This window comes from Dipodomys merriami, unplaced genomic scaffold (assembly GCF_024711535.1).
Source record: "Dipodomys merriami isolate MVZ:Mamm:240054 unplaced genomic scaffold, mDipMer1.0.p SCAF_667, whole genome shotgun sequence".
NCBI lineage: Eukaryota > Metazoa > Chordata > Mammalia > Rodentia > Heteromyidae > Dipodomys > Dipodomys merriami.
This window is the reverse complement of record NW_027206254.1, coordinates 394,653-420,478: the sequence shown is the minus strand read 5'-3', so window position 1 is coordinate 420,478 and position 25,826 is coordinate 394,653. Positions and strand designations below refer to the sequence as shown.

At 40.2% G+C, this 25,826-nt stretch overlaps 1 long non-coding RNA gene across 2 annotated transcripts in view; it reads right to left on the bottom strand.

Moving 5' to 3' along the window:
- Positions 1 to 716: 716 nt before the first annotated feature.
- The window catches only part of LOC138815758 (uncharacterized), a 76,930-nt gene continuing 51,820 nt past the window's right edge, over positions 717 to 25,826 (bottom strand). The window contains exon 4 of one of the 2 annotated variants that reach the window (XR_011368452.1): positions 717 to 840. This is a non-coding gene — a long non-coding RNA (uncharacterized lncRNA). Of the gene's footprint in view, positions 841 to 25,048; positions 25,159 to 25,826 lie in introns of those variants that run through there. The other variant, XR_011368453.1, reaches the window with a different exon arrangement.

Here is a 25,826-nt window from a genome sequence, read left to right as displayed (position 1 = left end):
AATGGTAGGTGACTACAAGCCAGATTTTCATGGTTGTAGACAACTATGTAAAGATAAGGGGGAAGTAAGGAAATCCCCATAGTCAAGAAAATTCCAGAAAAAAAGAGAGGAGCTACATAATGGAGTCTGCTGATATATTTAACGCTTCCTTTCTTCTTGGGGATTTTTGTGCTTCGTGTAAATTGCCAAGGGAGAGATGGTATTACCTAGATCCCCAACTGGTATCATATTTTGGAATTGATTATGTTACTTGAGTGATTCTCAGTATAGCGTGAGATTTGAGCTCTTTTTTTTTTTTTTTTGATTAGTGGTAATGGATTTATGTTGACTTACTCTGTGGTCTGCCCCAGTATTGATGGTCAACACAATCTTTCTGGAAAGAGTGGGGGAGGGTCCCAGTTATTTATTAACTGACCCACTTGGGAGCCTTAGCTCTGATATCACTCTCTTCAGACTCAATATTAGCTCTCAAGAAAGCCTCTCAGCCACCATTTGCTGAAACCCAATCTGTTCCTAAGTGCTTCTCTATTATCTCACCTAATTGTCATCACCAAAGTGGATTATGGGATGTCCTTAATCATGTTATATGTGTATAAATCTCTGAAATGCAGAGATCTATAGTAAGTAGCTCAATAACCAGGGCTGAAATCCAGCTGTGTCCCACTGAGGGGAAAAAGACACCTTTAGCCACTGCTGTACTTTGTTCAACGTTGGCTTTATTTAACTTTTGTTGTCTGGTTCAAATGCCTCTCTCTTACTCTGCAGCTTCCTTCACTGGCTCTTGTCTTTGTGGGGAAAAGCTCTTTGGCACACCAGGCAGGCCTTCAGAATTGCATGATTCTGTTGAAGGAAAAAAAAATCTGAGTTAGGAATTAAGTTACAATCAGACTTCAGCATGAATGTGGACAAGGAAGTTGAAATCTAGAAATCTGGAGTCTCTAGAACTTAGCCAGGGTGACCTTTCACCCTAGAACACTCCCCCGCCCCTTCTATAGTGGCAAGGGACAGAGTCCCTGCTTTAGAAAACCGTCATTTCATTTAGAAAACCTTCTGAAGCTGGGTGGTCCGAAGTTCATGTCTTTAATCCTAACTACTCAGGAGGCTGAGATCTAAGGAGCGTGGTTTGAAGCCAGCCCAGGCAGGAAAGTGAGACTCTTATCTCCAATTATCCAACAAAAAAGCCAAAAGTGGAATTGTGGCTCAAGTGGTAGAGTGTAAGCCGTGAGCAAAAAATGCCCAGGGACAGTGCCCAGGACTGACCACACACACACACACACACACACACACACACACACAAACACACACACACCCCTTCCTATTCTCTACCTCTCCAACTCCTGCTGGGCATTGGGTAAATCTTGTGTCAGGAATTGCCCCTCTTGGTAACCTGCCCTCCCATTTTCTGATGGGTCCAGGGTTCTCCCTGTGATTCTACGGCCCCAGTGCCTTCTTCATTTACAATGCTTACCCTCAAGGTGATTTCCTATGAGTTATCAATGCTCAGAAGCAATCTTATGCCTCTAAGAATTTCCAGTGCTACAAAATTCTTAGTGTAGGGTAAATACATAAATGAAGATGGAGAGCCCACACCTTCATGGGGAGTGTAAATGTAGAATTTCCATCTGGAATCTAGAGAGGACCAGACAAGTTCTACTTCTGGTTCTAGAAACATGTCACACCCCCCGCACCTTGCCTTCACCTCTCAGACATTAATCCTTTCCCCGTCATTCACACCAGTGATAGCAGACTTCGGAGGAGGAGATTGGTTTTCTCTCTAGGGGGCTGACAGCCCATGACCCTGTGTCCCAGGTTCCCAGAAGCAGGAAGGCAGAACTACTTCAGAATTTCACTTGATAGGTATTTCAGGCAATAGTGACTAAGGGTGCTCATGGTTAGAGAAACAAGGACCTGAGAATGCTTCCTCCACATTCCACAGCACATTAACCTGGTTGATGTTGAGTTAACCCATCTGTCAGGAGAATAACTTGGAGGAAGTCTGAGAAACTTGTGTCAGCCCTGAGCTGATAATGCTGAGAAGATAGATACCAAGAACAGACGTCTACTCCCCACAGAGATTCAACAACGCAAAAGGTAATAGAGTGTGCATGGATGGGGCTGCTTTGCCTTGCCTGGCCATGCCCTGTTCAATCTGCTAAGGACTCATCTGTGGTATCCCGCCAGGGCTTGGATGGAAGCCAGGATCTGCTGCAAACAATGAAGTCTGTTATTTTGCCCACTTGAGGTATCCTTCTTAGCAAACCCTTACCCACAGGTCACCTCCACCCTGCACAGTTGGCCAAGGGCAGAGCTGGAACCTCCTGCACACACAGTTGCAGGCTTCTGCGGAGAGCTTCTGTCCTAGGCTCTCTTTGTTCCCTTTGTGTGCTCCCTGTTTACCTTTTACCCAAGAACCCACTACACAGTATGTGAAGCAACAATGAGGGCAGGGATTGGTGCCCAGACAGGCTGAAGGTTAAAGTCCTTGATCTTGCTCTTACCCAAGTTGTTTGTTCTCTCTGGGCTCTGTTTTCCTCATACAAGCAAGGAAGATAAAATTCCCTACCTTGCAAGTTGCTGTCATGATGAAAGCTATGATGAGTTCTAAGGAAAGTCGTAAACTTCCAGGGCCTGGGTCCCCACCTAGATCAACTAAAGCAGAATCTTGGGGGGTGGAGAGAGCAAGACCTCACTATTTAATTTTCTCTATGTCCTAGATAATATGGGTTGTGGCTGTGGGACTAGAGAGAATGTCTAACCTGGAGGACACTGCTTTCAGATTAGAACACCCTGCTAATAAATGATACCAATGTTAATATTATAGGACTGCTGTTCTTAATCTCACTTCTTCTGAGAGAGGAAGGAATATCCAAGTTGTACATCACAAGTGCATGTGAATGATAATTCGTAGTCTCTAAATTGTGTAATAATGGCATATCTTGTTCTCCTTCTCCTCTTCTTTCTTCTCCTCCTCTTTTTCTGTCTCTTCTTCTTTCTTCTTTCTTCTTTTCTTCCTCAACAGTACCAGGCCTTGAACTCAGGGCCTGGCACTTGGTCAGCTTGCTTGCTCACAGCTGGCACTCTACTACTTGAACCATACCTCCAACCCGATGCGATGACTTGATACACTCAGCTCTAAAGAGCTCAGCTCTTTAATATGTGCTGTGCTCCTCACATCCTCAGGGCATGACCTCTAGCTGGACACACTTCATCATCTTGAATCCATGCCAATGGGAACATTTCCAGTTAAAACCCAGTGCCCTCATTTCCAGTACTGATGGTCTCCTGGGAAGTATCTGTCAACTTTTGTACCCTAAGTTACCTTTGCTCTGCAATGAATAGATGAATTATAGTTGGTTCTAGCAGGTCAGCTAACAAGTAGTCCTGGGCTGGTACTTTAGGCAACGGAGGCAAATGCCCTTGGTGCAATGAAAGGGCCATAAAGTTGGGCTGGACACCCCCTAAAGTTACTTGAGGGACTGGTGTGGAGCTATTCTTGGATACTTTAGGGCCTTACGATGACAAGCTTAATTAGGGTGAAAGGAGAGGAGATTAGTGCTGATAACCGAGATAAGTACACAACCCACACACTTCTCTTTAGATATCACTTCTCTTCCTTTTCCAAACTAAATATACATGCAATGTATGCAAACACACACACACACACACACACACACACACACATACACACACACACATCAGGGCAGACTACAGATTTCTATTTCCATCTATCCTCCTTTAGGAAGTGAGGAATACTACCATCAGCTTTAAGTCAAATATTTCAAGATCTCTCAAATCTATCTACTTCTTGCCTCCTAACCACCCAGGGCTGGGTCAAAATCATTAGGGGGCTATGCATGAATGTCTGTGTCCAGGCCCCAGCTTCCTACCAGGTCCTTCACAAAGATACCAGAACAATGTGTTCTAATGCCATTCTGGCTCCCTTTACTCCACAACTTGGATGCCTTCAGTTATTTCCCATCATCCTTTGATGCACTCTCCAAGTCTGGATTATACCTGGTGGCCACCTTCTCTTCACCTCATCCTGGGCTGCCTTTGTCCTCACAGCTCCAGTCTTTTCCTTGTTCTTGTTCTGAGAACCCATTCTATCACCCTGGGGCACTTTCTGGATTATAGGTAACTCTCAGAAGCCTTTAGTTTTCAGCTTCAACTTTACTTCCTTAGGGATATTTTCCTTCCCACTCTATGGAGAGCTCCAAATTCTGGAGCTCCTGTGACACTCGAAGTTTCTGCTCCTCATACTTCTCAAACTTTGTCATAGCTCCAGAATGTGAATGCCATGAAAGAGGAACCCCTCGTATTATCCATCAATCTGGAGTCTCTGGTAATGTGTTTTGACTGAACCCCAAAAGTACTTAGCAAAGGCAAGGTAACCTTAAAACAATGAAGTTAAGCAAGGAGATTTTCAGGAGAAAGTTATAACAGACTGCCTCTTAACAAAGCAATCAGAAATCTAATAGTTACCCAAGAAACATAATAATTATGAATAAAGTCCCTGCAATGTGTAAAGTATAATAGATTTTTATAAGAAATGTGCACTTTGTTGATAATTGACATCTTTTTCAAAATAGAGAGGTGAATGACTGAGGAAGGACCTTAGAACTATTATTTAACACCTACAATGTGCCACGCATAGACACCCTTTGAGGTAGACACTGTTATTATTCCCTTTTTGTGAATAAGGAAACTGAGAGGTAGAGGAAATCAAGGAATTTCCCCTGTGGTGGAATATTGAAACCAGGCAACCATTCTGAGACAAGCACCATCTCCTTGGCACCCTGTGGTACTGCCTACCACCTACAGAAATTTAGGATTTTCCACATTTGGAAGAAAATATGACAGGCTAGGGTATACTTTATGTTTTGTCTTCCTGTGTCAACAAGTGGAGCCATTATTAATGCCTGGGGACATGGAAAGGGAGGGCTTCATTTCTTAATTCCAAGGGGCTGGTCACTAAGTAATTATGGCCAAAAGCTGATACAAAAGTATTTCAATTGAGATGGTGCAGTCTTTGACTTTATAGATTAAAAACCCTGTGTTACTTTTTCCATCCTGTGATGAAATAACTTTCAAAAACAAAAACAAAAGAGGAAAGATTTATTTCAGTTCTTGGTTTCAGAGGGTTCAGTCTATATTTGTGTAGCACATGCTCTCGAGTAAAACATCATGGTGTCACATGATGGATCACTATGATAAGAGAGGGGAGCTATTTATCTCTTGGTGGATAAGAAGCAAAGAAGAGGAAGAGGGACCAGGAACCAAGTATAACTTCCAAAGCCATTCTTCTAGTGACATTTCCTTTCCAACTAGGCCCTTCCTTCTCAAGTTTCTAGAATATTCCAAAATATTGTCACCAACTGGGGATTCAGCATTCAACTCATGAGCCTGCAATCAATACTTTACATTCATACCATAACAGACTCTGAGATCTGTAGCTCCTCAACTGATTTGTGATCCAGAATTGTGCCAGTCCGAAAGAGTTCTGTGAGTTTGGCAAGTTATTATCAAGTGACATAGCCCCAGTTTCTCTTGGCATATGGATCCAAGGAGACCCTCATCATCTGGCTGTTCCCACCCCAACCTCCTGGCCTATGAGAGTTACAGAGTGCCTGGACTCTCATCTTGAAGTGAGGAGCATAGAGGAAAGCTATTTGTAGGCCTTTCTTCTTCAGTTAAATTTCCTGTAAGAGGCATCAGCTGGTTTTTGCTAGTTTCACTGGAGCTTGTATCATCAGCTTACTAATTGTTAAAGACAAAAAGATGCTCAGAGAGCTCAGCTGTCAACAATATATGATGATTACTATTTAATGTCATGATGCTATCCTCCTGCTTTGCAGGCCTGTCCTGATTTGTTTGAAACATACTGACTTCCAGATATACAATGATTTACTCTATCTCCAAACTTGGTGACAATTCTGTCATAATTAACTCTTTTCCAACTTCTTGAACCTGAGAAAGAGTTTATTACAAATAGTTCAAAAATGCTATGGACATTTTCTTCTTTTGATAGCACACCTCTTTGAAATGTCAGACCCTTCATATGAGCTTTTTCATTTAATGCTCAACATGCTTATTTATACTTACTTTTATTGTGTCCGCTTTCTAGATAGGAATACAGAGCACACACACAAGGCTGCTTGCTTTTAATTGACCAACCTATAAAATAACTCACAACTAGTCAGGAGAACAACTGGACTGTAAGCTGACTTCAAGTTGATGACTGCATGTTTATTGAGTATGCTGTGCTTTCTAATTTACTTCCTTATATTGTTTTCAAATTTTAGTTATGGTTTTATCTACTGTAGTTTTAGCCATCAATATTTATGTGCATGCTTGTTAATATTATGGTCCTGCTTAGCTAGAACATATTTTTCAGAATCATTTAATTTCTACCACAACTATGCATACTGAATTCAGACATGTGAACTTCGGTGTGTTTTGCTTTTCATGAGATCAAATTATTCTCCTTCTCATATCAGTGCCTCAAAGTTGCTCTAGAACCAGGCTATTTTGGAAATTAAGGAGAGTTTTTGAGAAGAAGACAGTGTCCTTGATAAATATGGGATTTCAGGGGAAGGAATACACAGGGTTTGGATTGCTTGACAGATGGTACTTCTGTCTTCAAGTAAGATGAAGTAATGCCCGAAAACTCTTTGAAGTGATTTTATTTTGCTATGAAAATTAACCATATCACATGATAAATTGGACCAATCTATCCTACGCATCTCTTGGAGCAAGAGCAGTGCAGAATTTTCTTTCTAAGATGCTAGCAGGCTGTGGCAACACTCAGATGGTTGTTTATCATGTGACAAGAGATCAGCAATGGTGGTACAATACAATACCTGGGCTAGCTTTGGTTTCACTCTGACTAGTTGTGTGACACTGAGCACATTACAACTCTTTGAGTCTTCTCTTGTTTCTTAGAAATGAGTCTGACTGTACTTGCCCTCCATCCTGACTCTTCTAAGGGTTAAAGGAGACCCCATGGGAAGGTTGCAGGTGCTCAATACATGGTTCGTGCTCACCAAATGTGGAATCTAGACCTGACACATTATCAGGGATGACTTAAGAACACCCTGGTAGGATCTATTTTTCCTGTAAGACAAACCATTAATACAAGCACACAGCTAAATCATACCCCCAAATCTCTAGTTATGTAAGAGAAACACATTTTCTATCACTTCACAGAGTCACAACAAAGCAAGTAACTGGAACACCAGTGATTTGAAGATATTTAGAGACACAAGGAGACAGTCTCTAAGAATCATTGTTTTTTTCTCTAGATTTGAGGCTTGGGGAGTGAACTATTTTGAATCTTCTGTCTTTTAAAGTTAACTTAGCTGGAAGTGGCGCTGTGGCTCAAGCGGTAGAACGCTCGCTTTGAGCTGAAGAGTGCAGGGACAGTGCCCAAGCCCAGAGTTCAAGCCCCACAACTGACAATAAAATAAAATAAAATAAAATAAAGTTAACTTAGCTAAATTTTGGAAAGTTAAGCTATTTAAAATTAAAGGGAGCAGGGGCTGGGAAGGTGGCTCAGTGGTAGAGTGCTTGCCTTGCATACATGAGGCCCTGGGTTCGATTCTCCAGTACCACATAAGCAAAAAGAAAAAAAGCCGGAAGTGGTGCTGTGGCTCAAGTGGTAGAGCACTAGCCTTGAGCTGAAGAGCTGAGGGATAGCGCCCAGACCCAGAGATCAGGCCCCATGACTGGACCCCCCCCAAAAAAAAATTAAAGGGAGCAAAAAAAGAAGAGATAAAGGTGAACAATCATTTGGTAGCCGGACAAAAAGTCATAAATCACAGTAGTGATAACAAAATAAAATCTCTCTTCTTCCCTCAGGACAGTGACTATTATGTGGATAGAACCCAGAGAAAACATGTTGACAGGATTATTTGCTGAATAGAATTCCTGTAACTAAATCAAAAACTATTTTTATGGGCCCTTTACCAAGGCATAAAAATAATTTTGTTATTACAGGCTCAATTTTCTGGTAAGGATTTTGTAAGAGAGTTTTATTTATTTATTTATTTTGTTTTTTTTGAGAAAGTGTCTCCCTGTGAGCCCAGGCTAGTTTTAAACTCACCATCTTGCTGATATTCCCAAATGCTGGGATTACAGGTGTATACCATTGTGCTCAGTGTTGTGAGAGCCTTTTATAAATGGCCAATTTTGTCTTTGGAAGACAAATGTTTATAAGTACACTGAGGAATCAGTTATAATCTTCAGGGAATGCATGAGTCTCAGATTGAACGTTTCTTTGTTTTTTGAGCTGAGAAATAGGAACCACTCCTATGTGTCTTTGCTAATGTGCAGGCAATAAAAAATGCACTGTCAATGATGCTGGGTAGTGTTGTTATGGATTGTACCAGGCTTGTCCTTCCAGACATTTGCCATCTTTCTGCCTCTCAAAGCTCTGAGGCTCCCTGCAGGAACCCATAAACAAAATCCTGACCTTCAAGTCTTTTTCCCCAAGAGGTTGTTTTCATTGTCTATGGATTACAATTCAGTAGAAGATAGGGAATGATGGTTCTGTTGAGAAATATTTGTTTAAAACATAAAGCAAGACTGGAGATGGAGGTGATGGCCTATGACAGTGACAGAGACCCAAGACCACTTATTTTAAGTAGCAGACACAGTGCCAATGGGTACCACAGACCATCACCAAAGACCACTGAAACTTCTCTAAATATCATGGCAGGTACTGGGCTCTCTGTTAGGAAAAAAATGCTTAAACCTCTGCTGCTGTTCTTTTATCCATTAAGGAAGAATTAATCAAGTGCCTATTAATGAACAAGTCTTATGCTGGTTACCATGGTGATCAGAGCCAGGCTTAGGGTGAGATACTTCTCCCAGGGGACACAGAAAACACACAGAAAGTAGGATAACCCCTCAATGCAATATTTTAAGAAATCACAATTAATGCAAAACATCCAGGATGGATTTGTACAATTATTACATGCTAAGAAACCATAGTACATTGAAAGTTTTGAAAATCTGTGATGAAAAAAGGTTCAAATTTTCTAATAACAGAAGTAGTATCAGAAGCAGGTTAGGCCATATTGGAACCTGAGACAAAAAAAATAAAGGAAAAGAATTGAAAGGAATAAGTAAAGGAAAAGGGAAAGATAGTTATCTTATCTTTATTTGAAGTCTTTACATTTTTTTCCTCATAGATTTTTGTATTATAAAGTTTCACATTGAATTATTATTTTATTTGGGGATTCTCTTACATTTAGGGTATGTGGCCTGACGCTAGTCCTACCTGTTCTGTTGAGGTAGGAGGAGTGATCTTGCCCTCCAGGAGTTAAAGTAATGCATGTTGAGTAGCCCTTGTCCGAAATGTTTGAGATCATATTTCACATTTTTTTCTGGAGTTTTGAATATTTCATAGAAATGCTAAGGTGAGGATGGGACACAGGTTTAAACACAAAATTTATTTATGTGTCATATATTCCTTATGCACATAGTCAAAAGGTGATTTTATACAATTTTTATAGTTTTGTACATAAAACAGGAAGTTTTACTTATAATTTTTTTGATGGTACTGAGGTATGAACTCAGGGCTTTGTGCTTATTAGGCAGGAAATTTACCATTTGAGCCACATCTCCAGCTCTGAAACAGTTTTATGGTGTGAAATTTCCCACTATATATTTTTTAATGCTGATAACTCAGAACATCTCAGACTTTAGAACACTTCAAATTGCTGAAGGGTTTTTTGCCTTATAATGTAATAGGATTGCAAAATTCTTTATAGCAATTACTATATTACAATATAAAATATGATAACTGCAAGAGAGAGACCATGGATAAATGTCATTGGTGCTAAGACGAAGGAGAATCATTTCTACAGGGTATGGGTGGGAGGTTGGTTGGAGGAAGCCAATGAAGACTTTGTAAGAGGTTGTATTTACACACAACCTCACCATGCTCTAGCTACAGATTAACAGAGAAGAGAAAATGGTCCAGAGACCCATTCAGGCTTTTAAGTGAAGAAAGAAACATGACTATATCAGAATAAGGGAAGGGAGCACACAGGCTATAAATGGAGATGGTATGACACAAGCAGGTATTTAAATGCTGCATGTCAAGGAGTTCTTCCCATTGAGAGCAGGAGGCCTTGTAGGGATGGATTTATTTTATAAGCACCTTATAATATAAGCATGACCCTTCTTTACATTTCTGTGCATTGTGTGCAACAATTGAGTAGATCATAATAATGAATGGCAAAGGAGGTATCTTAGAGCCAACAAGACATCTTTTTTTTAGTTCACCATTGTCTCAGCTCTGGCCTTTGACTCGGCCATCAGGATTCTACAGTGGTGGGGATGTCTACACTAACGACAAAAATCTTCCTGTAGATAACTAGATTGTTAGCAACCAAATTTACACAGAAACAGAGGTGAAAGCAGGAATTCCAATTAACCAGCTTCAGAAAGAATTTTCAGGAGTTTCGGTTTGGTTCTTTGTTTGCACAAGCTAGATCATTCTTCTATGATGAATCTATAGGAAGCCAGCCTGGAGAAGCTGCGTGTGTGGCTGGAGAGAAGGTGCCCCTCCCATCAGCATGAAAAGGGGAGTGAGATGTCATTACTAGAAATCACTTCATCCATAAAAAGTCTAAACTGAACCATTTGTGAATAAACCATGTCATGGCAACCACATTTACAACATGAACAGCACAAACCCTACAGATCGTGTTTTGCTAAAATTAGTCCATAATCATATAATTTTAATTAGGAGGGCAAGAAATAAGCCACCTGCAGAGGAAGTCTATGACATTTCATGTCCCTCAAGATATTTGTGTTTCTTTTCCTGTTTTGCTGTGGTATTTACTTTTGACTGGATGAATCTGATACCTACATTCTGTAAAGATTTTTACCTTACCCAGAACTTCTACTTCCTCAGAAAATCAAATGATCAAGTTATCAGGCCAGAAAGTCTATATTTAAAAAGAAAATGGTGAAGGTATAGTAATTGACTTACACAGAATGACAAGAAATGGTTTTCCATGGAGTTGGAGGCTATGAGCTCAGAAGGAGAACATGGAAATCACTTGGTCCAGTGACTCTCAAATGTTTTCCAGACACTTGACAGCAGTGGAGTTCTCTCCCAGGAGAGGCCTCTACTCTCTCAAGTGTACAAAAAGAAGATGAAGAGAGCTACCCCAGCCTAAGTGGGGGAAGGGCCTGGAAACCTCAAATCACTGAACCCCAAATGAAGCCAAACAAAAACAAAAGGTTTAGGTGATTGGTCCTGAGCCACACAGATGTGAAGGATGGTTTAGGACACAGATCCTGACTCCAGGTTCCTAGATTTTCCCTGCTGTATCCATAGACAGATTGTCAGATTCAAATGGAACCATTTCCTATATCAGTGTGTGTGTGTGCTCATGTTTATGGAATTACCCCCAATTTGGCTAATATCAGTGCTCCCCAACAGTTTCCATAACAGGATCCTCTTTTTACATCTGGAAGAAATACCTGAATAATGGCCAGAGGAAACTGGCACCTGGGATTTGAGCCAGGTTCAGCCACTCTGAAGGGAGAAGGAATGTTGCTCTCCTTATACCTGTGACCTGTCCCTCAGAGGAAAACAGAAGAGGAAAAGACTGGTTTGATCACATTTGCACCACTCCCTCAGTGGCCCATTATTTCCCATTTTCTTTCTCTCTTTTTTTCTTTTTCTTTCTTTCTTTCTTTCTTTTTTTTTTTTTTTTTTGCCAGTCCTGGGCTTGTACTCAGGGCCTGGGTACTGTCCTTGAGCTTCTTGTGCTCAAAGCTAGCATTCTACCACTTGAGCCACAGAGCCACTTCCAGCTTTTTCTATGTATGTGGTGTTGAGGAATCGAACCCAGGACTTCATGCATGTGAGGCCAGAGCTCTACCACTGAGCCACATTCTCAGCCCCATTATTTTCCGTTTTCTAGCACTTGCTTGGGTGCAGACCCACTAACTGGAATGGCATTGTGATCTCAGTAGTCATTCGAGTTCTCTAATAGTAAGGCATGGAACTGTGTTATTTTTCACCCTACAAAATTTTCCAAGCACATTGTGGGGTGGGGGTGGGTAAGTTCCCATTCCAAAAGCTATGGTGGAAATAAAAATTAAATAAAGTTGTGAAGTGTGTATCTCATCAAGACTGTCAGAGAAAGACTAACAAGGTATAACTAGAGCACGGACAGGCTTCTTAGAGAAGGGACCTGGACTATCTCTTGAGAAATGAATATGATTTCAACCAGTAGATAGAAGGGACTTGGCTTCCAGAGGAAGCCACAGGCTGGGAAGTCACTGAGGTGAAAAGGGAAAGGTTTGCTGTGTGCTTTACACGACAATAGTGGCCATAGAAATGCTTACTTGAGAAAGAGAGGTGAGGTAGGAAGATTATAGAAGGCCTGGACCACCAGGGAGGCTAGACTTCATCCTATTTCCCATATACGATGTTAAACACACACTGGATACAAAGAAATATGGTAAGCATTAAGGATGAAAATGTAAGATTATGTTGGAGGTGGAGAAGAGATTTAAAGAATATGTCATAAGTGCTACTACATCTATGTAGTGTACACACACACATCGATACACATATATAGATACACCCTATAATATGGTGGGGATAGCATGCATGCAGGACTATGGAAGATTTATTGGATTACCCTATGTAATATAGTATTAATAGGGTAATAAATCCAATATGTAATGTACTAAACCCAGAGGGTTTCGAGGCAGAAAGCCTTATTCTCCCATCCACATAAGGAATGTGCTAAGCCTCGTGATTAAATCTTCAAATATCTGACAATTGCTATCCTACTTCTAATAAGTCTTCTTTAGAAAGATATATAGGTATATAGAAATATAGAGAGAGATATATAGATATATAAAGAATTTTCGCTAGGAAGTTCCTGCATAATCTAGGAGAGAGAATGAGGACAAAGGCAGAAGGGAAAGTAAGACATTGCTGGGTTTCTCAGGTCCACTTGCCAAGCCATTCTACTCACAATGGAGTCTACTTCACATCATTAGCCTATGAGACCAAATGTAAGTCTATTTCTGTACCATCTGTGCCAGAATCCAGCTAATGATTGATATATTCCAGATGCTTTCATGGGAACTTCTCCTATCCCTGTAATAATGAACTGTCACATTATCCTCTCAATCTTAAATAAATAAATGAGTCTTCCTTCTAAATATACTCCTTTTAATCCCACCCCTTCATATTTTCCAAAAAAGATCTTTAACCAAACCCCCTCCTCTCCATACATATTCTTTGTCTCCAAAGAACTAAATCTTTCTAAAGAAGACTTATTAGAAGTAGGATAGCAATTGTCAGATATTTGAAGATTTAATCATGAGGCTTAGCACATTCCTTATGTGGATGGCAGAATAAGGCTTTCTGCCTCGAAACCCTCTGGGTTTAGTACATAATATATTGGATTTATTACCCTATTAATACTATATTACATAGGGTAATCCAATAAATCTTCGATAGTCCTGCATGCACTCTATCCCCACACATATTATATTATAGCTCAGAGATAGAAGGAGAAGGATACTTTCAAGTAATTAACTGAAGAGTAGTCTTCAACATAAGACTGAAAGAAGACTGGATAATATTCTAAGAGTGGGGGGCTGGGAAGGTGGCTCAGTGGTAGAGTGCTTGCCTTGCATGCCTGAGGCCCTGGGTTCAATTCCTCAGCACCACATAAGGAAAAAGCCGGAAGTGGTGCTGTGGCTCAAATGGTAGAGCGCTAGCCTTGAGCTGAAGAGCTGAGGGACAGTGCCCAGGCCCAGAGTTCAGGCCCCACGACTGGAACCAAAAAAAAAAATATTCTAAGAGTGGGAAGGCTTAGGGATGCCTTTTGTTTTGGATATTAAGACAAAAGTAATTCCTGCTGACAGCATGGGAAAGGTAGGAATGTAGTTCAGATCTGGACTGGTAAATACAACTTGTGCCCAAAATCACATGTCACAAAAATAGTTCGTTAATAAATGTTTATGAAACTGAAATTTGAGGAGATTTCAGGAAAACATTCTAGCAGGATAACTAGAAAATCTACAAAGCTCTCTTTTTTCCCCTAGTCCTGGGGCTTGAACTCAGGGCCTGGGCACTGTCCTTGAGCTGTTTTGGCTCAAGCCTAGCATTCTACCACTTGAGCCACAGCACCAATTCCAGTACTAAGGAATTGAACTCAGGGCTTCATGCATGCTAGGCAAGCATGCTACCACTAAGCCACATTCCCAGCCCCTCCACAAAGCTCTCTAGCTATCTTTCCTTCCTCTTCATGCTCCTTCTCATTCATCATTGTCATCATCATCATCGTCATCATCATCATCATCATCATCAATTACATCATAAGATGATCAGTTTCCAAAAGAGATCATGTTGGAACTACAGAGCATCCGCATTTCCAGTTGCCAAAAAAATTAGTTTCCAGCTGATAAAGGTCTGGATTAACTTTTTTTTAACTTTATGATTGTGTGAAAACAATACATATTCAGAAGAAAAAAATCATACTGTGAATCTTGAATCTAATCTTTTCCTGAGCTAGGGATTTGCAATCAAATCCTCTCTGGCAATTTAGGGTGGACATATCAGGATGTAACTCCATTATAAAATAAGAAAGATGTGGATAATTTAGTGTTTGTGTGGTTTGAAAGGGGGGTAAGAGACAAGAGAATTTAGAGATGATAATAAGATAATAATAGAAATTAGGGTCATTAACAGACTTGGCACATGGACCAGGTTGCTAGATAATCATCTAGGAAGAAAATAAGGACAGCTAAAGGATGGACAAAAGGCAGCATGAGAAATGGTGAGGTTGTGAGGGAAGTCCTACTCTGGCCCAGAGAGGAGAAGCAGAGCCTGGAGAACTCAAGATGCCTTTGTTCTACAGAGGGAGTGGAGGATAGGAAGGGTCACCGCGAAATGAAGGAGGAAAATAAGTGTGTGGAACTGTATACATACCACGCCTGTTTCGTATAGGTTTTCAACACATAGGACCAACAGTTTTTCCATGTTTTAAAAACAGTTTTTTTCTAAATAACAGCACAACGTTAGCAAATAATAATATACAATTTTATACCAATGAGTAAGGATTCAAAGTTATGACTCTTAATAACCTCCCAGAACCCAGATGCATTCTGAGAGGCCTTTTAAAGTGGGAGAGAAGCGAGTTCAGATGTAGCCAATTTATCATGGCCGTGAGTACACCCCAGGGAGTGTGTCATGCATTAGAACAAAGCAAGCCTTTCATTTCACATGTGAGAAGAAAAAACAAAACAAAACATTGTCTTAAGAGATGAAGGCCTGGCCTGTGACTTTCTTTGAATATTACTACCACAGTGCATTCAGTGAATCAACAAAAACTATTTTATTGCAGGCCCTGGTTAGTTGTTCAGGCCTAAGAGCCATTTGTTTGTCTGTCTGGCAATGATTTGAACATACCTGAACTCCAACCTTTAAAAAAACAAAAACCTGTAAATAAATGATTGGAGTCTTCTAACAACTCACCATGATGTGGAATTTGATTTAATCTAGGTCTTTCTTCAAGTATCCAATAGAAAAATGGACTTTGGAATCCGTCTTGAAGGTTGGTGTCCTACTTGGCAGAGAGGAACATATCAGCAAGTCAATTAACTTCTCTGTGCTCCAGTTTCCCGATCTCCAAAATAAGATATGAATATCACCCTCAGAAAGTGGGTTTTGGGGATTGAAAGGGATGATGGAGGCCATCGATGAAGAATCAGTTTCTCCTACCTCTCAGTCCATCCCAGAACAGTGACCAATAAGAGACTCCAAGCTGCAAAGGGTTCATGAGAGCTCACTTCTAATAAACCAGGCTTGCCAAACTCCTTAGGAGTAATAAGAACCCTCAACTTAGACCTAGCTTTAAGAAGAAAAATAATTTCTCTTTCAACTAATGTGAATATATTTAATATTTTAGATAGTGATTAGATTCACTTTTAGAATTGTTTTAGAAAAATCAAATGGTAAGAGTCAAAATGGTGACATGTGGGCTTTTGGCACACATGATCCCATACCATTTTCCGAATGTTCTTTCTTCTCAGAGACAAACAAGAACCGTTTCATTTCATCTCACACTTTCCCATGTAAAACGAGCTGTGTGACGGAGCTAATGGACTCCACAGAGCTATTTCCTGTTTGGTTTTCCATTTCTACTTCAGTGCTGCCTAAGACATTACATTATTCCCGGTGTGAGCTCTAACCAGTACTTACAATTTTGTTATGTAAACTTACATAACCAATGACCCACATAGGCATCTGCTTCCAGCCAGTTGTGTGACCTAAGGCAATTTAATTATTTTCTTTGCTCTTCAGTTGAGAAAATAGGTTGAATAAGTGCCCCCACTGTTTTGAAAATTAATTGGTGGGAATGCTGTGCACAAATCAACTAATTAAAATTAATTGTTGGGAGGATGATGTATACAGATTTCCTAGTGGACAGTCCCCTTCCCAGTTTCCTATAGTGATACAACATAGTAATAATTCAGATTCCAAATATGCAACAGCTCACATAAGTGCTTTCTGCACAGTAACCAGATATTCTCATGGACTTAAAGAACACTGAACTCTGACGATCCCCATTTGCAGAAGAGAAAGCTGATGTACAAACAGGTGAGGAAACTTTCATAAGGACACTTAGATGCAAATAGCATCAAGTCCATAGTTCTTGAGGATGGACTTATTTGTTCTATGGCATTTTGGATGATTTCTTATATCAATTTTTGATTTGTAAATTTTCATTAAAGAAAAGATCTCTTTCAATAGAATCAAAACCCAAGACATTTTAAAACTTCTTTTGGTTTGGTCTCTTCCCAGATAATAAATACCAGATTGAAACGGATCACCTTATCCAATCACCTTACACCACTTTAATGAATCTCCTTTTAATTTAAACAAGGTTTCAGAGAAAAAATAAACAAAATAAAATAAATCTGTGAGTCTCAAATGAGTTGTCCTTCATTCCTAGAGAGCCTACTTCTTCTTCCTCAAAGTTTTCCTTCCTTTCCTAAGGCCTTCCTACTCTACTTCTCATATCAAGGTAGGAAAAATTCTGAAGCAAAGTACTCAGGTTATTCATCTCATTGTATTGCATTCAGATTGTCCCACAAGCGGAACAAGCAAGCCAAGCAAATGTGAGGCCCTGAGTTCAAGCCCCAGTAAAGCACAAAAAGAAAAAAGAACATTGCCTCCAAGTCAAATGAATAATGCATCTCTGTGAACAGGCAACCTTGACACTCAGTAACAACTTCTAACAGCCCACCTTGCTTCTCCCTCTTACAGCTTTTATTTTATTCACAAGCTGTGTGAAGGATTCATTAATCTTTTACTGCCTTTTTGTCCCAGGGCTTGCCTACTTCATAGTGAGGAAGGTGGTTTTAATTTCCCTTCACTGGAGGCCATAGTCTGAGGTAGGAGTGGTTACCTGGGAAGGCTCTCAGCACCATGGGGGTGGAAAAGAATGGACGTGGTGGAGGGACAAATGGGCAGAACTTAGATGTCACTGCTGGAGGTAAATCAGAGAAAGTATTGTGCCAGAGAAAGACTTGGAGCTCTGCTAGACTGGGAGTCCTTCAAGAATAACTTAGAGATTTACTGAAAATTAAAAGTTAGGCCAGCCATGGTGGCACACACTGGCAATAAGGAGGATGAGGCTATACCTTTTAAGCCAGGCACTGGTGCCTCACACCTGTAATTCCAGCTACTCAGGAGACTGAGATCTGAGGATCAAGGTTTGAAGTCAGCCCAAGCAGGAAAGTCTATGAGACTCTTATCTCCAATTAACCACCCAAACCAAACCAAACCAAACACACACACACACACACACACACACACACACACACACACACACACACACACACACACACACACACACACACACCTCAGGAACAGTGTTCAGGCTCTGAGTTCAAGCCCCAAGACAGGCACAAGAAAAAAAATAATATGTCAGGACTACTGGAAAACCATCCTTGTTTGATTCTTTGCTGTTGTACGACAAGCTGCTATTTTTATCTCCTCTCCTTTATTCATTTACCTTATGATCAACATTTCTTTCTCTTTTTTTGGAGGGGGGGGTCCAGTGATGGGGCCTGAACTCTGGGCCTGGGCACTGTCCCTCAGCTCTTCAGCTCAAGGCTAGCACGCTACCACTTGAGCCATAGCATCACTTCTGGCTTTTATTTTTTTCCTACTTATGTGGTGCTGAGGAATCGAATCCAGGGCCTCATGCATGCAAGGCAAGTGGTCTACCACTGAGCCACCTTCCCAGCCCTTATGATCAACATTTCTAATTGATATTCTTTAACAACAATATCCAACTGATACTTATTTAACATTAAGGATGGGATAGGTATTTGGAGAAGAGACTGAAAAAGATCTGGGGTTGTAGCTTAGTGGCAGAGTTTATGTTTACCATACACAAAGTACTAGATTTAATCCTCAGAATACTCTAAAAAAAAAGAATAGACTGGGAAGCTTGAACACTTCCCTAGAGACCTTGAGGCTCTTTCCTGGAGGTGCTGAGTTCTCCTAGAACTGCCCTACTGGGTAACTTAAAAGCAAGTGTGAGCCCCACTTAGTCCAACTAGCTTCCAACTGAGGAGACACAGAACACAAGAAGAGTTAGTGAAATCTCCAGCTACAGCAAAATTCATGAATTTGGAGAGATTGAAATGCCTTAAGAAAGTATACATTTACAAAAAAGGAAAGAGTTGGGCCCCAGTACAGCCTGGCCCGGGAATGTAAAGAGCCTGTGCTTGAAGCGGGTAACTGGTCACTGTCAAGTCTTCCAGTGACACTTTAGAGGAGACATCATGAGCCAGGCTCTCCTCATGGAAAGCAGGCTGTCATCAAAGAAAAATTACATTTCCCCCCTCATTTAATTATGTGGGTTTTTGCTAAGTTAAATGCACTAAAAGGCTGAGAGCCAACATCTACAAAGGAGAAATCCCAGGCTCCTCTGTTTTCTGCCAGTCCATGCTTCCTTGAAAACAGACACTGGGCAATGGAAAATGTGGTAAAAGTTTTAATGTGCATGCTAGAAAGAAAGATACCTTTCCTTTACATTGGCCAGACATGCCTGGCAAGGCCAAGACCAGCTGAGTGACAAGTCATTTGTGCCGAAGCCAGGCAAGCTGTCCAGTTTAGCAAGTAGTGACTTGGAAACAGAAAGGAGGAAAGAAACCTTGTTGAAGATATCTTTGTTTCTGGGGTTAGAACAGACAGATTGATGTGTGTATGTTTTTTCTTGTTTGGTTTTATTTTAGTTTTTGAACTGACAGGAAGTAGGTCATCCACCTGCAAAGAAATGTTCTGAAGTAAATATCCTAAAGCATGCACTCTATTTCATATTAATGCCTGGCTCACAATGGGAGAAAACAGAAAGTAGTAAAAAAAAACATTCTCCATCAAGTAGGAAATATTTGCTCTAAAATTTCCAAGGGGATGCCAGTTCTTTGTGAAGCTGACTAGAGAGGGAAGCAGGAAATCAGGCGGCCTAAGACTTTCTCTAAGTTTTGGTCAGGCTTTTTTTTTTCCTCCCTAATTCAGCAAGAAAGGAATTTATACATTGTCCTTCCCTTGATACCAAAACTGTGTCTCCAAGTGGGAAACGTGGTTGTAGGTAAAGGAGGGCATTCTACTCTTAGCTTTTGGGGAAACAATTTCTCTATGTGGAGATTAGAAACTCAGGTGTTCCCTAACAGATTGTGAGTAGCATACATGCTGAGAGTACATTCAGAAAAGTGAATTAGGTAGACATGTTTGCATCTGCTTGCTGGTGAGTGGTGTGTTACCATAAAGTTCCTGTCTTAATATCTGGAAAACTCAAGGTATTTCAGAGTTTTTACAAATGTTAAAGGATCTGAAAAAGACTTCTCCAACATTAAATTCCCTCTTCAACTCTTAGGCCCCTTTAAATGTGAACAAGACGACCCTTGTTCTGGGGGAAAAAAAAATCTATCCATTCCTGCCAACACACACACACACACACACACACACACACACAACTGTTGGGCAAATAAATCTTTCCAGAGAAAATAGATTCCTTTCCAATTCAGTTAACTATACTGAGCTAGAAAGCAAGAAATGTTATTTTTCCAAGATGAAGGGAAAACAAGATCTTTCCTTGTTTATCCTGTCTAGCCCATTTCAAAAGAAGATCAGTTTAATGCCTCCATTAAAAAAATAATCTCAAGTGTTGTTTATCAGAAGATGCTTGGTTCCTTGCAGTATTAGAATCAACACATTTGAGCTCTGGTCTTTTCCCATTGACTTGCAATGTGCATGGCAGGGCTGAATTCCCTGCTGTTCTGGAGATGGTCCAGAGGTAAGAATTGGGAAGGGCAGAGAGAGGGGACAGAGTCTGGCAAGTTGGATTCTTTGCTATTAGTCAGACTCGCCGTTGTTAGTCTATGTTCTTCCAAGTCATTGAGCACGAAAGATTGAGCTTACAAATTGATTCACACTTCACTCAAAGCCATAGACATTATCCAGGTATACTTCCGTCATAGTCCCTGTGATTTGAGGACCTGGATCATCCCCTTGAATAGTAAGAAAACATGGAGTCATGAAGGGGTTGGCTGAGGAGACTCTATAGAATCTACATTGGATGCCATGTTTGTCTCTTCTCTGGCACCTCCTTTAGAGAGTATTGGAGTCTCAAGTCCAGACCACAGCTACAAAATCTAAGGTGTGAAAATTTTACCTTTCTAGCTCTTCAGTATGAAAACAAGCTGCACATTTATAGGATGAAGATGTACTTGCTGCTCAGTAAAAATCAAATGTTTCTTCATGGTAAATCTGAGACTAAATTTCTTTTCAAAAACCTTCTAAAATATTCCCTATATAATTACTTCAAAGAGATGCATATATTTCAAATGAACCTGAAGAGAAGGCATCAGGTCATACTCCTGCCGAAAACAGGAATCCCTTATCATGTGGGTGGAATACTCTACATACAAGCTATTTTAGAGAAAGAAAACAAGTGTTACTGCTACTTGTCTTGCCCAATGTGTGGGTGCCATAGCTTGTTTTTCTTTCTTCTCAACCTCCTTCCAAATGGATCTCAAAGAGAACATTCTAATAGATAGCTGCTGGGTCACAGGGTCACCTGAATAGAGCCAGATGGAAAAGTTGGCTCACTTTCTCCCATCTGTTATGTGGCTAGTACAGTTTGGATCTTCCCAGGTGCTTGGAGGGGGTGTGATGTAGTTCAGAATTAATATTGTGAACCCCAAGCAGCAGAGGCAGGAGACCTGCAAGCCCATCATTAAAACTCTTCCATGAACTCTTGGGCTCAAAGGACTTTAAGGCTTTATTTAGCCTGTCTCTAAATTTTTCCAAGGTAGAAACTATTGCTATTACTAGTGATATCTTGCTTTTGCATAACATTTTACAAGTTGTTTGCTGTTCAAAAGACTTTTATAATTTGACCATCTCTAAACCAAACCCTTATAGTTTACCTGTGGAAATTTTTGTTCTCAGAACTTAGGCTTATTAACTACAAAATCTGATCATTTGTTTCTTATTTCTCTTTCTTTTCTTCCACATGGGCTAGGATTCCTAACACTGAAGTATTAGCTGTGATTTACAGTGGCTTCTAACAGTGAGAACACTTGATCTATTTCCTACTTAACAAGAATGCACTTAAAGATTCTCCATTAAATATGTTTACTGTGGGGGTTAGAATACAGCCATCATCCATTTAAGAGAATTAAAGAATCTTTTTCTTCTTTCATTTGCTAAGTGTGTTTTAAAAAAATTTAAAAACAAAGAATGTATCAGATCTTTTTCTGCATCAATTGGAAGTATTATGAGTTTTAAAAAAATTAATTTACTAATGTTCTGAATTCCGTTGGCAGAATCCTTAAAGATGAATCATTCACTAATCAAGTTAAATAATTTTATACCATACTGTTGGATTCAATTAGCCAATATTTTAACAGATATTTTTTCATTGACTTGCATAAGAGAAAGGAGGTTATATTTTTTTCTTTGAAAATACAGTGTTCATTTGAGTGTGTCAGCATCATTAAATGAGCTTGGCAGTGCCCTTTGTCTCTTTTGGAAATTATTGTTGCTAAAGTACTGCACAGAACTTACCTGAAAGCCAATTTAGGCCGATTATGTTCTGAGAACAGAAATGACTGGTTGTACTTGAATCTCTTTAAAAATTATTGGGCTAGTCAAGATCTCTATTTTCTTTGCTACTTTTGACATTTTCCATTTTGTCTGGCCTTCAAAACTGTTAGCTTAGTATTTTAATATCTTATAAAAATCAGATTTGTTAGAAAGAGAGAGAGAGAGAGTCTCAAACCAATCAAATATCCATTTGTTATTATGTTTGTTAATAATCCTTTATCCCCCAAACACAAATGGCTGGCTTCTGCTCTAGTATATGAATAGGCAGAAAAGGAGTACAAGAAAATATGATTGGTGTTCAGAAGCCACCTTTATAAAAGTGAGAATAGACACGCATGGAGGGATGGGGGAGGAGACAGCCCTCTACTTTAACTGAGACCTAGCAAGGGAAGTGATAAACAGAAGGACTCTGTGTAAAGCGACAGAAATATCCCTGCTTAGAAAATGGCCTGCAATTTGGGACCACCAATTAAGAAAAAGGCCTTCCCTTCTTAAGCTGACTGCATGGTAGGGTAGCTGAGAAGAGGAAGTTTCTGGCCCCACCCCCACCCCTTTGCTGGCTTGGCAGGGTACCCTGTCAGAGCCAAGCTATACCATCACCATTCCAAAAGAGGAGGGGTAGGGCTCGGCACAGCTCCTTTTATTTAAGGTCACTTTAACAAGTCATTAGAACAGATCCTGCTTGGTTTTAGGACATCTGCTATGTAAAATTAACAAAGATGTCAATCAAAAGGATTATAATCCAGAAAGAGAAGGAAGACAGCTTAGGTTATTTTCTGGTGACTTGCATATTACCAAAGTCCCAATTAAGCATTTCTGATGTCCTAACATTGTTTTCAAATATCACTAGTTCCCCAAGAACATTATGTACTCTGAAAAAGGGCGTGTTTGAAAAATAAAAACAAAAACCACACGTAACATTTTGGTACCGTGTTCCTGTCCTACTTTTAATTGCAAAGTTTTGTTTAAGTATAACATACATGTAGAAAAGTGCACAAAAGGAAGTGGCACTGTGGCTCAAGCGGCAGAGTGTTCTCCTTGAGCTGAAGAGCCGAGAGACCGTGCAAGCCCAGAGTTCAAGCCCCATGCCTGACAAAAAAAAAAGTGCACAAATTCTAAGTTTATAGCACTGTGTAATTTCACAATACGAATATACTCAAATAAGTAGCATCCAAGTGAAGAAAGAGAAACATAGGTAGCACTTGAGAACTCTTTCCTGTCTTCCTCCAGCCACAGGTAGATACAGCTTTGCCTCTGGTGAACTCTTCATACGTGGAACCACTCAATGGGAGCTTTTTTTTTTTTTCACCTATCTGAGTTCTTTTCAAGTCTCCTGTTTGTACATATTCTTGCTGTGCAAGAAAATCCTTGTACATTGACCCTTGTAAGAAGGTATGGCAAATTATTTAATTCATTCTGGACATTTGGGTCACTTTCCATTGAGACCTGGTATGAACAATTGACAACTTATTTGGTTATCATAGACCTATTTCCGTTAAATGCTACACCAAGTGTAAAAGTGAAAATCAAGGACTTATAAATTTTCATGGCTACAGGGAACAAAAAATAACGTTAAAAATTTATTTTCTTGCTTGGAAAACAAAGATGCTGAATAAGTCAATTAGAGGCCATTGAATACATCATACTAAATCACTAGTCAGTGAAAAATAAATAAGATTGATGAATGTATGGGTAAAGAATTTGGGTCTATGCGATTCCAGAAACAGCTGGTTCATTTTACTCTCTGCCTTTAGTAAAGCTTAACAACTTCTCAATGAATGACAAGGTGATACTCCAAGGATGTACCATCTAATAAATTGGCATGATTGACTTCAAACTGTGGCAGGTGATACGGCTCACATTTTCCAGAAAAGGGAATTCAAGAGAGTTGCCATCCCCACCAGCTCAGTACTCAGAACACTGAGTGCTGTCAAAGCTGAGGAACACGAACACGTGTGGCTCCTGACTGAGCTGAGGCTGTTTCCAACTGGCCTCCCACAGGGCCTCACAGGAGGCCTGACACGTGACCAGGAAGGCCGTGGGAGGAACTGCAGCCTTGAGGTGGGAGGGATTCTATTAATACCTTTGCATTTTGACGTCCTTAGTCTCTAGAGTACTTGGAAGAGCTGATTCACGTGCATGCTGGCTTACTGGGAAATGTTGTTTTGAAGATGCCCCTTCACTTGTTTCTTGTGACTCCCAATGCTCCTTATAGAAGGCAACTTATAGATTTCTCACCTCTGATGATTTAAGAAATTGATGCATTGGTGAAGGGGGTAACCCTCTTTTCTCCTCTATACATCACACACACACACACACACACACACACACACACACACACACACACACACACACACACACACACACACACACACACACTCTAAACAGGCTGCCTCCATCCCGGTGGCTCGTAGTCTTCTATGCCATGGATCCCCTTGTAGAATCGTCTTCTCAGAATACTGGTCTAATGTGTTCAACAAAGCCAGGCACCTGTGGCTTGCACCTGTAATCCTAGCTACCCAGGAGGCTGAGATCAGAGTTTAAGGCCAGCCTGGGGAGGAAAGTCTTTGAGACTCTTACCTCCAGTTAATCACCAAAAAGTCAGAAGTGGAGCTGTGGCTTAAGGGATAGAACACCAACCTTAAGCAAAAACAGCGAGAGAGCAAGATGACCTGTGTTCAAGCTCCAATAACAAAAACAAAACAAAACAAAAAAAGTGTTGAACAAAATACAAAGGAGATCAGAGAAAATTGAGCATATAAAATATAGTTATTCAAATTGTGAAAATGAAAACAAAATTAAATATGTGATATAGTCCATAGCCAGTTCTCAACATAGGCCAATAATTAACATAACTTCAAAGTTATGATAGTATTCACAATATTGGAAGATATCTCAAATGATGTAATGTGATATTAAAACATTTTCTTTTCCAAGGGGATACTGCTGAGTCTTCTGTGATTTGTTGCTTACATTCATAGCTGAAATAAATTGAAAGTTTCCCATTAGAAGTTAATAAAAGCCTAGATGTCCCTTCTTTTTCCATTTTCAATTCACGTCCTCCCACAATTCCATCTCAAGCCTCTGAAATCTAGTCATGCTTTGATGACTCAAAGATGGCACCTGTGCTAGGAATGCACATGTACGTAGTCATTCCTACTTCTTGGGTCCCTGAAGTTCTTTTTATCTTCTATCTTTGCATTATCATGTTGTATTTTACTATTTCTGATATGTGCTTTTGTAAGCGTGCTTGCAAGCTTTATACAAGTAAAAAGTGCCTGGCATGGTTGGAAGTGAAGTGCACCAAAAAAGAAAAAAAGTCTAGTAAAAACATAACACATGGAATTCTAGCCCCAGTACCAGCACACACACACATGGGGGGTGGGGAGACTTTGTTGAATAAATACTTGAATAAATGTCTATTTCACTATTATCAAGGAGCTAACAGCAGTTTTAGATAGCTGCCCACTTTTTACGTCTCCATGACCCATTTAGATGAAGCCATTTAAATGGCTTCAATCAGAAGCATTAGTCCTAGGATGTCTGTACTGACATGGATATGTCATCCCTGAGCTTGGCAGAGTGGTTCCAGCTATTCTGATTGATATGTAAGTCACATATCCCCACCAGCCACAAGCTGAGTAGGCTG